We start from the raw sequence: 16,506 nt of genomic DNA, 5'->3' as shown, positions 1-16,506 counted from the left end.
TCCTTCCTTCCTTCCTTCCTTCCTTCCTTCCTTCCTTCCTTCCTTCCTTCCTTCCTTCCTTATTTATTTTTAAAGGAGAGAGAGAAAGGGGAGGGACAGAGGGAGAGAATCTCCAGCAAACTCCTCATTGGTGTGGGCCTGCTGCGGGCCCAATCTTACCACCCTGAGATCATGACCCTGAGATCATGGCCTGAGCCTGAGGCTTAACTGACTGAGCCACCCAGGTACTCCATCACTCTTCTCTTTTCTCTCTTTCTTTCTCCCTTTCTTTCTCTTTCCTTTCTTTCTTTCTTTCTTTCTTTCTTTCTTTCTTTCTTTCTTTCTTTCTTTCTTTCTTCCTTCCTTCCTTCCTTCCTCCCTCCCTCCCTCCCTCCCTCTCTCTCTCTCTCTTTCTTTCTTTCTTTCTTTTCTTTCTTTCTTTCTTTCTCCTTCTCTCTCTCTCTCTCTCTTTAATTTATTTATTCATGGGAGACAGAGAGAGAGAGAGAGAGGCAGAGACATAGGCAGAGGGAGAAGCAGGCTCCATGTGGAGACCGATGCGGAACTTGATGCTGGACTCTGTCCCAGGACCCTGGGATCAGGACCTGAGCCAAGGGCAGACGCTCAACCACTGAGCCACTCAGGTGCCTCTCTTCTGTTTCTTATTCAAGTTTTATTTGGGATGCCTGGGTGGCTCAGCGGTTGAGCTGAGTGTCTGCCTTTGGCTCAGGGCCGTGATCCTGGGACTAGGGATTGAGTCCCACATCAGACTCCCTGTGAGGAGCTGGCTTCTCTCTCTGTCTCTCATGAATAAATAAATAAAATCTTTAAAAAAAAGTTTTACTATCCCACACAGGGCCAACTGGCACCTTCCCTCAAGTTAAAAGTGTAACAAGGAGAAACTTATTCAGAGCCATTACCTTTTTTCAAATGTAAATGTCCCTACTGCCTACTTTTCCCCTGAGTTTTGTCTTTCTCCAGTGCTTCCAAGGTGTTTTTTTCACATTTTTTCTCAGAATTTATACTTATTATCTACTAGAAAGTTGATTTGATAGGAACTACTCCATCATTACCTTATATTTATACAATTATAAATAATTAATAATGGTTAATTTCTCATTTGGTTGGAGTTCTTCTCTGAAGTGGTTTAGGATAGGCTCTTATATATCTGAAACATATTTTTGTTGTGTTTACAAGTCAATGGCAACTTCTTTTTTTTAAAGATTTTATTTATTTATTCATGAGACACAGAGAGAGAGAGAGAGGCAGAGACATAGGCAGAGGGAGAAGCGGGCTCCCCATCAGGAGCCCCATGCAGGAATCAATCCCAGGACCCCGGGGGATTACCCCCTGAACCGAAGGCAGATACTCAACCACTGAGTCACCCAGGTGTCCCCAATAGCAACCTCTACTAGTATTGAATTCTGAGGAGTTTGGTGAGATCCAGTATGTCCTCCACCACATGGCCCTCCTTTAGGCATTTCCTCAGCTGTTTTTTTTTTTCTCCAGGCGGTTTCTTCTGGTTTTTAATTCTATTTTTCTAAAACTATTCTTATATTGCTCTTTATATGCTATCTATTGACTTCATATTACAGAATAACAGGATTTAGCACACTTAACATTCCCTTCCTTCCCTTCATCCTCCCAATATATTTGCTTCACATTTTTAAAAATCAATATTTATAATATGTTTGTATTGTTATACTACTGATTATATAACTTTTTAGCTATACTGGAATTAATAATTGCCTGTAGGTTGTTTTAGTAATTTTCTATGTAATAATTACTAGTTCAACCATAAACTCTCCAATAGAATTGTGATGCCCCCTCTGAATCCCATACAAATAATCATTCTTGCTTTCAGCTGTGTCTGATATTACTGTGTCTAGGTGCTGCAAGTTTCCTGACACCTTGTCTTCTGCTAGAGTGGGAAAGAGGATCCACTTGTCTCTGCAGAATGTAGTTTTATGGATATGAGCAAGCCACTTAAAGTTTTTCAACCAGTTCTTCTCTTCAGCACTGCATTAATTTCTGCCTTTGGAGATAACTGGTGCCTCCAGATTCTGGGCATTTACAAAATACTGTAGTGATTTCAGCTTTCTTCTCATTAGCATATCCCTGTGGTACTAAGCTTTCACAATTCTAGCAACTCCTTTATCCAATTTTTATCTTCTAAAAATTTGTTGACATCTCTTGTCTGTGTCTGTATTATTTATTTGTTTTGCTCTTCCAAATCCATTCTTTTTTTGCACTGCACTGTGTGAGAGAGGATACTTCTATGGACTTAGGCTCCCTTGACTTTTGGCTAACAGTTGGATTCGGCTAATTGGAGGTACTGTCAGAAGACTGGAGAGTGGGAGGAGATAGAATTGTAGATGTAAGAGTATTTATTCCCATTGCGGTCTTCTCCCCACATACTTCCTCCCTGGGATGCCATATTTTGGTGATGGCACAATACTTTTTACTTAACTCTATGGCTCCTAGAGGGTTCTTTTCTTCTATGCCTAGAGCTCTTACCAGGTTGCAGTAATCATTCTCTCCACTTGCCCCCTAGAGGTCCACTGAATGTTATTCAGAAACTGTCATCATCTCCGTCCCTTGCTGGTTCTCTTAATCCTGCCCCCACCTCTGTAAATAGTTTTCTTATTAAATTCTATTAAATTCTCATTTGAATGTGCCAATCTGTTTTCTGCCAGAACTCTGACTGCTACATCGCTGTTCATGTTCTCTCTCTACTGTTTATTCATTTCAAAATTTTATTCTCATTTTAGCAGAGTTTCTGGAGGCAACAGAAATAAGTGCCATATGTTCAATCTGCTATGTTTAACTGTTAGATATCCTTTTTCCAGTATCTTTTCCTATGCAGAAGTATCTATTTTCTTTGATATAACATTTTCTCCTATACCCAAAGCAGAAGATTGGCGATTTAATCTGTGGATAAATTGAAAAGAGAGGCCCCAATTCAGGGACAAGTACAGTGGTAGGCAAAGCAGAAACATCAAACTATGAAGGGTGAGATTAAGACAAAGTCCATATAATAAAGGATAATTCTCTATGTACTCTCTTGAGTCTCCTAGTGCCAAGAAAGCTGAAAGCCAGAATGTTGATAGCTCTATCCCTATGTACCCACCAATCAGAAAGTTCAGCTTTCTTCCCTGGAATAGCCCTAAAAAATCTGAGTATGTGTATCAAAATTGAATGGATGGCAAAAAAAAATCACTATATATTTGAAAAAGACTTAAACAAGAAAGACAAAGACAAACAATGCTAAATATACAAATAAGCCATAGAAGAGTCCAAAGGAAGGAAAAGCAATTCAGGACTCGGAAAAAAAACAAAGACCAACAAAACAAGAATGCTAGATTAGTCTGGGGGAAAATGGAGTGGTGGCTTAAAATTCTGAGGGCAAATTATATCCAATCTAAAATTCTATACCCAGGCAAATTATCATGCAGATAAGTAGGTAAAATCATGACACTTTTATTCAGAAACACTAAATGATATAAAAAAGGAAGAAGCCAAGAAAGAGAAACACACCAGATCCAGGGAACAAAGATTTAACACATAAGTGAGGTGAAAAAAATTCCTTGGATTTCAGTGATGGGAAGTGTCAAGATAATAGCTGGGCAGTGGGCTTCATGAGCAACCGGTACCAATAAGAGAATGAAGACAGAGGGCTCCAAGAGAGAAACTAAATGTATAGAATAGCCAATGTATTTTAATATGTTCAGAAATTATTTTTAGCTTTAATGGATAGTTTGGAATTGAAGTAGTGATATTGACATGGACAATTAAACAAACAAGAAACAAAAACCAAAGCAGGGGGGCCTGGATAGCTCAGTTGGCTAAGTGCCTGCCTTCTGCTTAGGTCATGATTCTAGGGTCCTGGGATCGAGCCCCACATCTGGCTCCCTGCTCAGTGGGGAGTCTGTTTCTCCCTCTCCCTCTGCAGCTCCCCCTTCTTGTGTACACTCTCTCTCTCTGTCAAATAAATAAATAAATAATAAAATCTTAACAAACAAACAAAACCAAAGCAATTATTTATACTGGAAAATTGTTCAAAAAGGAAATGTTATAATACACACATAATACAAGAATAGAAACTATACTAATATAAATATTAAATATTTATTTAAACAAAAATGCAATGTAACAGATCTAGGAAAATGAGAATGAGGAAGAATATTTTTTTTTGAGGAAGAATATTTAAATGAATATACAGACACATCTTAGAGATATTCAGTTCCAGACCATGGCAATAAAGCAAATATTGCAATAAAGTGAGTCAAATGAATTTTTTGGCTTTCCAGTACCTCTAAAAGTTATGTTTATACTATACTGTAGTTTGTTAAGTGTGCAATAGCATTATATCTATAAAAAAGTACATACCTTATTTTTTAAGTACTGTATTTTAAAAATACTTTTATTGCCAAAAATTGCTAACCATCAGCTGAGATTTCAGTAAATCATAATCATGAATCACCAACCATAATGAATATAATAATGAGAAAGTTTGAAATATTGCAAAATCACCAAAATGTGACACTAGGTACATGAGGTAAGCAAATGCTGTTGGACAAATGGTTCCAGCAGACTTGATCGACACAGGGTTGCCACAAACCTTCAATTCCTAAAAAATGTATAATCTTTGAAGTGCCGGGCAGCCCAGGTGGCTCAGCGGTTTAGCGCCACCTTTGACCCAGGGGGTGATCTTGGAGATGTGGGATCGATTCCCCATCGGGCTCCCTGCATGGAGCCTGCTTCTCTCTCTGCCTGTGTCTCTGCACCTCCCTCTCTCTGTGTGTCTCTCATGAATAAATAAATAAATAAATAAATAAATAAATAAATAAATAAATAAATAAAAAGAAACTCAAAGTTCCTTTAAAAAAAAATCTTCGGGGATTCCTGGGTGGCGCAGTGGTTTAGCGCCTGCCTTTGGCCCAGGGCACGATCCTGGAGACCCGGGATTGAATCCCATGTCGGGCTCCCGGTGCATGGAGCCTGCTTCTCCCTCTGCCTGTGTCTCTGCCTCTCTCTCTCTCTGTGTGACTATCATAAAAAAAAAAAAATCTTCGAAGTGCCATAATGTGAAGCACAATAAAATGAGATATGCCCTGGAGGAGATGACTTAAGAGAGGTAAATCTCCATTTACCATAATAGCAAGATAAAGTAAAAAATGAAAAAATGGTGATGTAAGTACATAGTTTATTTTATTTTTAAAGATTTTATATATTTGAAAAAAAAGATTTTATATATTTGAGAGAGAGTGAGAGAGCACAAACAGGGATGGGGCAGCAAAGGGAGAGGGACAAGCAGACTCCCCACTGAGCAGGAAGCCCCATGTGGGACTCAATCCCAGGACCCTGGGATCATGACCCAAGCTGAAGGCAGATGCTTAACTGACTGAGCCACTCAGGTGCCCATAAGCACTTACTGTAGATACATGGAGATAAAACCAGAATAAATAGCCCAAAAAAGTTCAGAGAAGTTGCTTAAAAGGAAGGGGAATTTGGGAATGAGAATCAAAGGGGCAGAATTCTTCTATTTTTCACTGTAAGCTAACTGTTCCACTTAAATTTTTTTTTTAAAGAGATACACTCAGGGGCGCAGGGGTGGCTCAGTCAGTTGAGCATCTACCTTTGGCTCAGGTCATGATCCTGGGTTCCTGAGATGGAGCCCCACTTCGATCTCCCTGCTCAGTGGAGAGCCTGTGTCTCCCTCTCCCTCTGCCCCTCCTTCTGCTTGTGCTTTCTTGCTCTCTTTCAAATAAATAAATAAAATCTTAAAAAAATAAATATAAGAGATACATTTGTTGGTTTCATAAAAAAACAAAAAATGAAAAGAAACACATATCCCATGTGTGGACCCAAATAGTAGTCACGTAGCAGTATTTCTCTCTCTTCCCCCACCTATTCTAAGAACTCCTCTGTTTCCTTGTGAAGAGTTCTTGGAATCTCTATGTGGTATCTCACAAGCGTTCTGTGAATTTGTTCTCTTGGCTGCCTTAAGTTTCTGTTCCTGCTCTTCTCTCTGCAGAGGCCAACTGAAGGCCACACCCCTGCCTGCTACAAACGCTCACTGATCTCTGTTCCCAGGCTGCCAATACCTGGTGTCAAATTGTTGATGTTTGTGCCAGTGATGCTACTTCTTGTCACTGCCGGAGCTGCTGGCTTCAAGGCTGATGACATTTCACACCTCACTGGCCCCCACACAGTTGTGTTTTCTCCTAAATGGGAGAAATTTCTCTCAATTCACACAATCAGGAAATGATAATTCTCTCTTGAGCATCTGCTTTTGTCTTTTATGAGCAATGTGGACCTGAAACTGACTTTTCTTCTTTTTGGGGGGCTGGCTGCTAGAAAGTGCTTAGCTAAATTTGCTTGTAATTCTAGAGAGGAGGGAGTATCCAATGGTTTGTATGTTTGTGAATTACTGTTAAGTGCTTTTTGGGCTTTTGTTGTACCCTTATGGTTTTTTTACTTTGTCTTTTTTTTTTTTTTTTTTTTTTAATTCATGACAGATACAGAGAGAGAGAGAGAGAGGGGCAGAGACACAGGCAGAGGGAGAAGCAGGCTCCATGCACCGGGAGCCCGATGTGGGATTCGATCACGGGTCTCCAGGATCACGCCAAACCGTGGGGCAAAGGCAGGCGCCAAACCGCTGCGCCACCCAGGGATCCCTTTTTTTTTTTTTTTTTTTTAAGGATTTTATTTATTTGAGAAAGAGACAGAGATAGTGAGAGAGAGCACAAGCAGGGAGGAGAGGGAGAAGCAGGATCTCCAGTGAGCAGGGAGCCCGATACGGGGCTTGATTCCAGGACCCCAGATCATGACCTGAGCCAAAGGCAGACACTCATCCGACTAAGCCACCCAGGCGTTTCTTCACTTGCCTTTTATTCATTTGCTCAATACTGCATTTATTTGAGGTGATTCAAATTCTTTTCTTTTTTCTTTTTTGGAATGGGGGATTATATTAAAAATTGAATAAACAAATACTGAAAATTTTTAGCTTTAAGAAAATTTTCCACTTTATTAAAAAATCTCCTAGGACTTAGGACTGCATTTGTGGTAGCCATATTGATTACTGCAGGTTTATGGAAAATCTTAAGATTGGATAGTGTGATTCCTTCAACTTTATTCTTCTCTTTTAAATTTTTTAGCTATTTTGGTTCCTTTTCCTTTCTTTCCCCCCCTACCCTCCCCCCGTTCCTTTTCCTTTCTAATTTTAGAATCAGCTTGTCTATAGTCATAGAAACTGCTAGAATTTTTAGTAGTACCTTTATTGAGATGTGACTCACTATATAAAATTCACCCCTTTAAAGAGAGTACACTTCCAGGACACTTGGATGGTTTAGTCGGTCAAGCATCTGACTCTTGGTTTCAGCTCAGGTCATGACTTAATGGGTTGTCAGATCCAGCCCTGTATAGGGTTCAGTGCTTAGCAGGCAGTCTGCCTCATGATTCTCTCCCTCTGCCCCTCCCCTCTACTCAAGTGCACTCATTCACTCTCTCTCTCTCTCTAATAAATAAATCTTTTTTTTTTTAAAAAGTGTATGATTCTGTGGCTTTTTGTATATATCACTAAGTCCAGAATATTTTTATCAACCCAGAAAAAAAGCCCATACCCATTTGAAGTCAACAATCTATAATCAGTCAAATACCTTAAAAAGCCTGAGGTCCCTGGAAAAGAAGGACTCAAGCTTGCAACACCAAGTCTTCCCTGAATGTCCAGCCAGCTAGTTGATTTTGAACTTGCCAGTCCACACAGTCATGTGAGCCAATTTCCTCTCTGGAGAATCCTAATATAGATTTTGAAATCATACAATATATGCCTTTTCTTTCTTTTTTTTTTTTAATATATGCCTTTTCTGTCTGTTTTTTTGTTTTATTTTTGTTTTTTTTTTTGTTTTTTTTATTTTATTTTTTTATTTTATTTTTTTTTTATTGGTGTTCAATTTACTAACATACAGAATAACACCCAGTGCCCGTCACCCATTCACTCCCACCCCCCGCCCTCCTCCCCTTCTACCACCCCTAGTTCGTTTCCCAGAGTTAGCAGTCTTTACGTTCTATTTTTGTTTTTGTTTTTCCTTAGTATAACATTTTCAAGGTTCATCCATCTTCCAGCATGAATCCATTCATTCCTTTTTATGGCCAAATAATATTCTATTATATGAATATATACCACATTTGCTTTATCCATTCATTAGTTGATAGACATTTGGGTTCCCATTTCTGTCTATGACGAATACTGCTGCTACAAACATTTTTGTACAAGTTTTTGTGTGAATGAGTTTCAATTCTTCTGGGTTTTTCTTCAATATGTACTATTTTACATTTCTACCAGCATTATATGTGGGTTCCAATTTCCCCACATCCTTGCCAACACTTGTTAGTGCCTCTTTTTGATTATTGCCATTCTAGAGGGTGTGAAGTGGTATTTCATTGTGGTTTTGGCTTGCATTTCCTTAATGGCTAATGATGTTGAGAATATGTGTAGAGTCATCAAAGAGCTGCTCCATGCTTTCTGTCCAGGTTTCATAGCTGCATTCAGTGGGAGAGACAGAGAGAGTGGAATAGCTCTTACTCTCTTTTACCTGGCAACAGAAACTTGCTAGTTTTTGATACTTATAAAAATAGTATCTTTACATTTTCTAGGTATTATTGCTGGTGAATATAAATGCAATTGATTTTTAAATCTTGATTTGAGGGACACCCAGGTGGCTCAGCAGTTGAACGTTTGCCTTTGTCTCAGGTTGTGATCCCAGAGTCCCAATGGGCTTCCTGCATGGAGCCTGCCTCTCCCTCTGCTTGTGTCTCTGCCTCTCTCTCTGTGTGTCTCATGAATAAATAAATAAAATCTTTTTAAAAAATCTTGATTTGATTTCCTGCAAACTTGCTCAACTCTCTTATTAATTTTAATGTTTTATCATTTGCAGACAATGAAGGTTTTGTTTCTACCTTTCCTATTCTTATTTGCTTATTGATTTTACATGATTGTGTGAGCTAAGGACTCCAGAATAAGATAAATTAGAAATGGTAATGATACACTTGTTTTCTTCCTGGTCTTACGGAGAATATTTTCAGTATTTCATGATTACATGTAACATTCAGAGTAGGTTTTTGGTTTTGTTATCAGGTTAAGAAAATTCTCTTCCTAGTTTTCTTATGGTGGTGTTTTTGTTTAAATCCTCAATGGGTATTGGATTTTACTAAGTGCCTTTTCTGTATATATTGAAAAGAAAGTTATAAATGTATATTGCTTTCTGGCTCTTAACATGATATATTAGAATTGATTTTCTAATGTTAAACCAATGTTTAGATTGTTTGCAAAAATTGCTACAACATTCTCCCCATCTTTTGTATTCCTTTGCCATGTGACTTTACCATTCATCTCCTCAAGAGGTGAAGTCCCCTTCCCCTTGAATCTGCTAATAAAACTAATCGTTTTATTAGAATGTGGCAGAAGAAACACGGTGATTTCTTAGTGCTGGCCTCAGGGGATTTTGTTCCTTTGCTCGCTCCCTCTTAAAATGCTTCTCTCAACATGGACAAGCCCAGGATAGCCCTCATGGAGAATGAGGCCCAGAATCCCAGCCATTTCAGATGTTGCAAACAAGGTCCCAGATATGTGAGTAAGATCATCTAAGGCCATCCACCCCTAGCTGAACTCCCAGCTGACTGCAGCTACAAAAGTAACCAGGGCAAGACCAGCCCAGCCAACTCATAGCATTGTGAGAAATAATAAACTTTTGCAAGCCACTGTTTCTGAGTGCTGTCATTATGGTTTTGGTGTTTTGTTTTTAATGCAGCATAGGTAACTGATACACTCATCTTGCATTCTTGAGTTAAACCTAACTTGGATGTGGTGCATTATCATTTCATATATTGCTAGATTTCTTTTCCTAACATTTTGTTTAGGATATTTGCTTCAGTGTTTGAATGAGTCTAGCTTATAATTTTCCTATCATGTAATCTCATTAAGTTTTTGAAGTTGAAGTAAAATTAGCCTCATAAAGTGAGTTGGGTGTGTTTCTCCTTTTTGGTTTCTGGAATAGTTTGTATAAGGCTGAAAATATTTGTTTCTTGGATTATTGAGGGAATTCACTATTAAAATTGTCTGGGTCTATTGTTTTCTTTTGTGGGAATAATTTAAGCTGATTCAGTTTCTTTAATTATTATAAAATCCTGCAGTTTTTCTATTTTTTCCTGAGTCAGTTTTAGTAAGCTATATTTTTCTATTTTCAAATTCATTGGCAAAAAGTTACTCAAACTATTTCTTTTTAAAAGTTCAAAAATATCTTTCCTGGGCAGCCCGGGTGGCTCAGTGGTTTAGCGCCACCTTCGGCCCAGGGCATGCTCCTGGAGACCCAGAATCGGGTCCCACTCTGGCTCCCTGCATGGAGCCTGCTTCTCCCTCTGCCTGTGTCTCTGCCTCTCTCTGTCTCTGTCTCTCATGAATAAATAAATAAAATCTTTAAAAAATATATTAAAAAAATCTTCCCTATCTTCAGCATCTATTTGTATTTTTATTTCCAATATTATTTGTAACTTCCCTTTTTTGCCTTAATTGGTCTTTAAAGAGGTTTGTCTTTTCAATGACTAGACTTTTAGCTTTAATGCTTCTCTATTTTCTATTTAATTTTATATATTTATAAATGTATCACATGTATATGAATATGTATTTATATAAAAGTTATATTTAATATAAATAAAATTTGTTATGATATATACTTATATATGTAATATATATTACATAAATATATCATATCATATATTGCTTATTTTATTGCTTCTTTTTTCTTTCTGAGTAATATTCTATTGTATACTTGTACCACAGTTTATTTATCCATTCAGTTGTTTTTTTATTTTAATTAACTAATTAATTTAAGATCTTATTTATTTATTCATGAGAGAGAGAGGGAGAAGCACAGACACAGGCAGAGGGAGGAGCAGGCTCCATGCAGGTAGCCTGATGTGGGACTCGATCCTCGGTCTCCAGGATCACACCCTGGACTGAAGGTGGTGCTAAACCGCTGAGCCACCAGGGCTGCCCTGTTTTCTTTTTCTTTCTTTCTTTTTTTTTATGGTTTCTTTTTTTTTCTTAAAGGTTTTTTAAAATTTATTTATTCATAGAGACACAGCTAGAGAGAGAGGCAGAGACACAGGCAGAGGGAGAAGCAGGCTCCATGCAGGGAACCCAATGTGGGACTCGATCCCGGGTCTCCAGGATCATGCCTTTAGGCTGCAGGCGGCGCTAAACCGCTGCGCCACCGGGGCTGCTCCTGTTTTCTTTTTTTTTAAAAATATTTTATTTATTTATTCCTGAGAGACACAGGCAGAGGGAGAAGCGGGCTCCATGCAGGGAGACCGACGTGGGACTCCAGGATCGCGCCCTGGGGCAAAGGCAGGCAGGTGTTAAACCGCTGAGCCACCCAGGGATCCCCTACCATGCACATTTTTGATCATATGTCTTGGTGCACATGCATATCACTTTCTCCAGGATATATAACATGGAGTAGAATATCTGGATCCCTAGGGGGATGTGTCTTAAAATTTGGCAATATAAATACCATGTTCTAAGCATCTTTCACCAGCATTTGACATTGTCATATTCTAAAGCTTTGGCAATAGTATCTAATGGTGGTTTTAACTGACTTTTCCTTATTTACCAATCAAGTTTAACATCTTTTCATATGTTTATTTAACCATTTATGTTTCCTGTTTGTGAAGAGACTTGTCGAGTGTTTGACCATTTTCCTATTAAGCCCTCAGTTTTTTCCTTTTGACGTCATATTAGTTCTTTATACGTTATCAGTATAAACCCTTTGTTAGTTTTATGTATTGCAAATATCTTTTCCTATTTTGTAGCTTGTTTTTCCTCACTTTTTATGGTGTATTTTGATAAATAAAAGTTCTTCATTTTAATTTGGTCAAATTTATCATTTTTTTTCCCCTGTATGGTCAGTGCCCTGTTTCTATGTCTTGGCAGGAAATACTTGCATCTTTTAAAAAAATATTTGCTTTGTTTTAAAGAAACTTATTTCTATCTCAAGCTCACTAAATTATTATCCTAAATTACCTTCTAAAAGCTTTATTGTTTTACCCTCACAGATCTATAATCAATCTGGAAAAGAGGTACCTTAAAATCCATCACAATGATTTTTGTTTTGTCTCCTTCTTCTTTCAGTTCTTTTTATTTTGTTTCATTTTTATACTTTCAGGATATGTTATAAAGTGCATATAAACTTAAAGTTGTTATGTCTCCTTGGCTAATAACATCTTTTATCATTATGAAGTTACCCTCTTTATCCCTAATAATGGTTTTGCCTTAAAATCTATTTTTGTCTAATAATAATTGTATCTGATCCAGTTTTTAGGGGATTAGCATTTTCATATTTATTTATTCCTATTAAATTCATTAATATGCAATCTATCTTTAAAGATGGTTCATTGTTGGAGCACCTAGGTGGTTCATTAGTGAAACATCTCTTTTTTCTTTTTTTAAGGAATTTTTCTTCTTTTAAAAAAGACTGTATTTAGTTATTTTATTTTAGAGAGAGATAGTGTGCGAGTGAGGGGAGAGGGAGAGGGAAAGAGAGAGAGGCAGACTCTCCACTGAACCCAGAGCCTTACACAGGGCTTGATCTCAAGATCCTGAGATCATGACCTGAGCTGGAACCAAGAGTCAGGCATTTAACTGACTGAGCCACCCCAGCATCCAACCTTTGATTTTGGCTCAAGTCATGATCTCAGGGTCAGGGTATAGAGCCCTGAATGGGGCTGAGCTTGGAGTCTGCTTAGGATCCTCTCTCTTTGCCTGTCCCCTGCTCACATGTGTGTTGTCTCTCTCTTTAAAATAAACAAACAAATAAATAAAATCTTTAAAAAATTACAGATAGTTCGTTTTCACAGAGAATATTGAATGTTACATCATCTATTTTGTAAATTTAACTTGATACATAACTTCAATTTTTATTTTTGGTCTCTTTCTTTGATAAACACAATTTTATGGGTCATGCTGATTGTTATTTTTTTCCTCATCCTTTCATCTCCAAAATTGTTGATATCTTTTGGGATTTATAGACTATGATTCACTACTTGTGATCACTACACATAAATAGAAAGACCTCATTTATACAGTATCACAGCCAAGGAGAATGACATGGAATTTGTTAAAGATCTGCTCCTAGTGTCACTTCTAAAAATGAGTTTGCTTTTTGTTGTTGTTGTTTTGTATATTTTTACAATACCATTTCCTTCATCGGACAGGACTTTTATGTTGCTTCACTTTATCTCATTGACTTTAAAAAATGGTAAAGATGGTATATAAGATATTCTATTCAATCCCTATACATAAAAAGAAAAGGGAAATGGTACATGCTTATTAAAATTAAACATTTCCTATTTTGGTGCTATCCAGTAGTAAATTTTTCAGGACTATATTCCAGATGAGTGTGATCATTACGTCTTATAGATGTATTTTTGACTGGGTATATTTCATAGTCATCAGTGTTAATTTTGTTTGCAAGTAGGAAAAGTTTCACTGCTCCCAGGATGACCTTTAGAGTTAAGTTTTTTTCTTTCTTTGTCATTATTTGCTTTACAAAAAATCCTGAATTCATCTTGCTTTACCAGATCCTGGATTGAAAAAACCAACAGCTATGATACACATTATTTGAATAATTAGGGAAATTTGATATGTGCTGTATATTAGATAATAGTACTGCATTGGTGCTAAATTTCCTCAATGTGATAATTATATAGTGATTATAGGAGTTTGCCCTTGTTCTTATAAGAAATATCTATGAGGGTCATCTGGCTAGCTCAGTCAGAAGAGTATATGACTCTTGATCTTGGGGTCATGAGTTTGAGCCCAATGTTGGGTATAAAGATTACTTAAATAATTTTTTTAAAAAAATTAAAAAAACAAGAAACATCTGTGAGATTTAGGGGTGAAATGTCATAACAATTTGTAACTAACTTTAAAATAAATGATCCAGTAGAGAGAAGGAAGGAAGGGAACAGGAAAAAAGGAGAGAAAGAAAGAGTATATGAAGAAGGTAACATAAAGCAAACATGACAAAATGTCAACTATTAGTGAATCTAGATGAATTGTATATGGAGTATTTGTTGTTCTATTCTTGTCATTTTCTATAGCTTGGAATTTTTCCAAAATAACAGATTGGGAAAATAAACTCTGTCCACTAAAAAGAATTCCTGATATCAATGAGTTTGTGACTCTGATATAGTATCAGAATGGCACAGGTAGAAGGGAGCTCTGGCTCATCATTTGTCATGAGATCTAAGGCAGGTTTTCCTTATATTTTAGAGATTCCTAGATTTTTCTCTAACCTAGCATCCTTAAGATTTTTTTCCAAAAAAAAAAAAAAAAAAAAAAGAAAAAAAGATTTTTTTCCTTGAGTTCTTTAGGGCTTGAGGCTTACTACCTTTTGAACTTAACTGAACTGTTGACTTTTTATCTTTATTTCAAAAAGCAGTCTAATTATATCAGTCTAGTCTGGATAAACCCAAGGTACCCATTGTGTTTAGAAGTTTCCCTGGACAAAGTGAGAGGAGGGAGACTGTTTCCCAGGACATTGGAAAACCAGGTAGAGCAGGGTTTTGTGTGTGTGTGTGTGTGTGTGTGTGTGTGTGTGTGTCTGGGAACCTCACATTCTCCTGTCTTGGGAGGTTCTCTGATTTAGCAGAATTAGATTTCCCCCCAGATTTCCAGGGTCATTGCCATTGGCAGTCAGCTCATTGTGGGAGGCCAGTTGGAGCTCTCTCCACCTGAACTAGCTCATCTGGCTCCAGTCTCCCCTTATCTGACACTGCACAATTGCCTTCTCTGGACAATTCTTCCTAGAGCAGAAAGAATATCAGGCTCAGATAGAGAGCTGCTTTTCCCTAAAACAATGAAAATGGAAATATTCGTCTTTTTAGAGTGAAATAGAATCGACAAACAATAAGGTCAGCTTAGAAATAATCAAAGAAATCACCTCCTTTTATGTTGATGAGCCTTTCAAAACTAACGTGACAGAGGGCTTTGAATGAAAACCACAGCAATGTGGAAACATTAATATGTTTCAAAGTATTTTCCTGCAGCATACTTTTTCACTGAAAAAGATTAACACAAACACACACATATCTGTATAAACAGACTAATTTAAAACTTTTAAGCTTAAAGACTTGAAGAAATGGGGGAAATGGTCAAATTATGAAAACTCCTTAGAATACACTGAATTATAACATTTTTGGGAAAAGACATAATATTTTATTTAAAGAATACCAATAAGGGGATGCCTGGGTGGCTCAGTGGTTGAGCATCTGCCTTTGGCTCAGGGCATGGTCCTGGAGTCCCAGAATCAAGTCCCATATTGGGTTCCCTGCAAGGAGTCTGCTTCTCCCTTTGCCTGTGTCTCTGCCTCTCTTTCTCTGTCTCTCATGAATAAATAAATAAAATATTAAAGACACACAAAAAAGAATACTAACAGGGTTGGGGTTTGCTGGGTGAGAGAACTGGAGGATTAGCAGGATGGATCTGAGCTTTATGCAAGGGGATGGTTGTAAGAATAGGGTGGAATCTAAGCGGGGGAAGGATCCCAGTCATTCATTACAGATGTGATTATTGGGATTAATTTATTATGGGTGTGAGCCAGTAGGGTGAGTCTTCTTTTCTTCATGTTTTAGCTATATTCCTGAAGTCATTGTTATTTGTATTTGCATACTTTGGTTTTTCATTTGTGCTGCTCATTTGCATATCTTTACCTTTATCCTCTGTCAGGAAGCCAGATGCATACAGAAAACTCCATTTGACAAGCTACTTTTCAGTCATACCCTCATTTATTTTTCTCCACAATATTTGGTTTTGTCAGTTTTTCTTTTCTATCTAGGTTTCTATCTTGCAGTAAAAGCAAGGCCTTGCACGTGATTCCCACTATGAGATCATCCTAGAACAATGTAGCCCAGTGATCAGAGAGATTTGAGATGGAAAAAAGCAGGAAGCCCCAGCAATATATGAGTGGTTTGGATCATTTTCTTTTCTCTCTTTTTATTTTAAAGATTTTATTTTTAAGTAATCACTATACCCAACGTGGGGCTCAAATTCACAACCCTGAGATCAAGAGTCACACACTCTACCAACAACCAGCCAGGCATGCCCCTTGGATAACTTTTAATAGCCTGACTTAAATTTACAAATTCAGTATATTTAAAATGATCACCAAAAAACTTAAGGAATTCTATACAAACATACTTTGGAGGGATTTCTGGTTGAAGATCATCTCACTGTGGCATATTTTGCTTTAATAGGCTGTCATGTAAGAAGTTACCAAAATGGGCAAATGGGCAAAAGACTAGAACAGGAACTTTACAGAAGAGAAAACCCAAATAGACAATAAATACATGTAAAAATGATAAACCTGGGATCCCTGGGTGGCGCAGTGGTTTGGCGCCTGCCTTTGGCCCAGGGCGCGATCCTGGAGACGCGGGATCGAATCCCACATCGGGTTCCCGGTGCATGGA

At 37.6% G+C, this 16,506-nt stretch overlaps 1 long non-coding RNA gene across 5 annotated transcripts in view; it reads left to right on the top strand.

Annotated features, from left to right (window-relative positions):
- The window catches only part of LOC144281133 (uncharacterized), a 59,445-nt gene that overhangs the window by 26,164 nt on the left and 16,775 nt on the right, over nt 1–16,506 (top strand). Inside the window, exon 1 of one of the 5 annotated variants that reach the window (XR_013349582.1) lies at nt 41–224. The exons of the other annotated variants lie outside the window; for them this stretch is intronic. This is a non-coding gene — a long non-coding RNA (uncharacterized LOC144281133). Of the gene's footprint in view, nt 1–40; nt 225–16,506 lie in introns of those variants that run through there. 5 annotated transcript variants of the gene reach the window in all.

The sequence above is a fragment of the Canis aureus genome, chromosome 12 (assembly GCF_053574225.1).
Source record: "Canis aureus isolate CA01 chromosome 12, VMU_Caureus_v.1.0, whole genome shotgun sequence".
In the NCBI taxonomy this organism is placed as follows: domain Eukaryota; kingdom Metazoa; phylum Chordata; class Mammalia; order Carnivora; family Canidae; genus Canis; species Canis aureus.
Note: the sequence above shows the minus strand (reverse complement) of the source record. Positions and strands in the feature narration are given on the sequence as shown.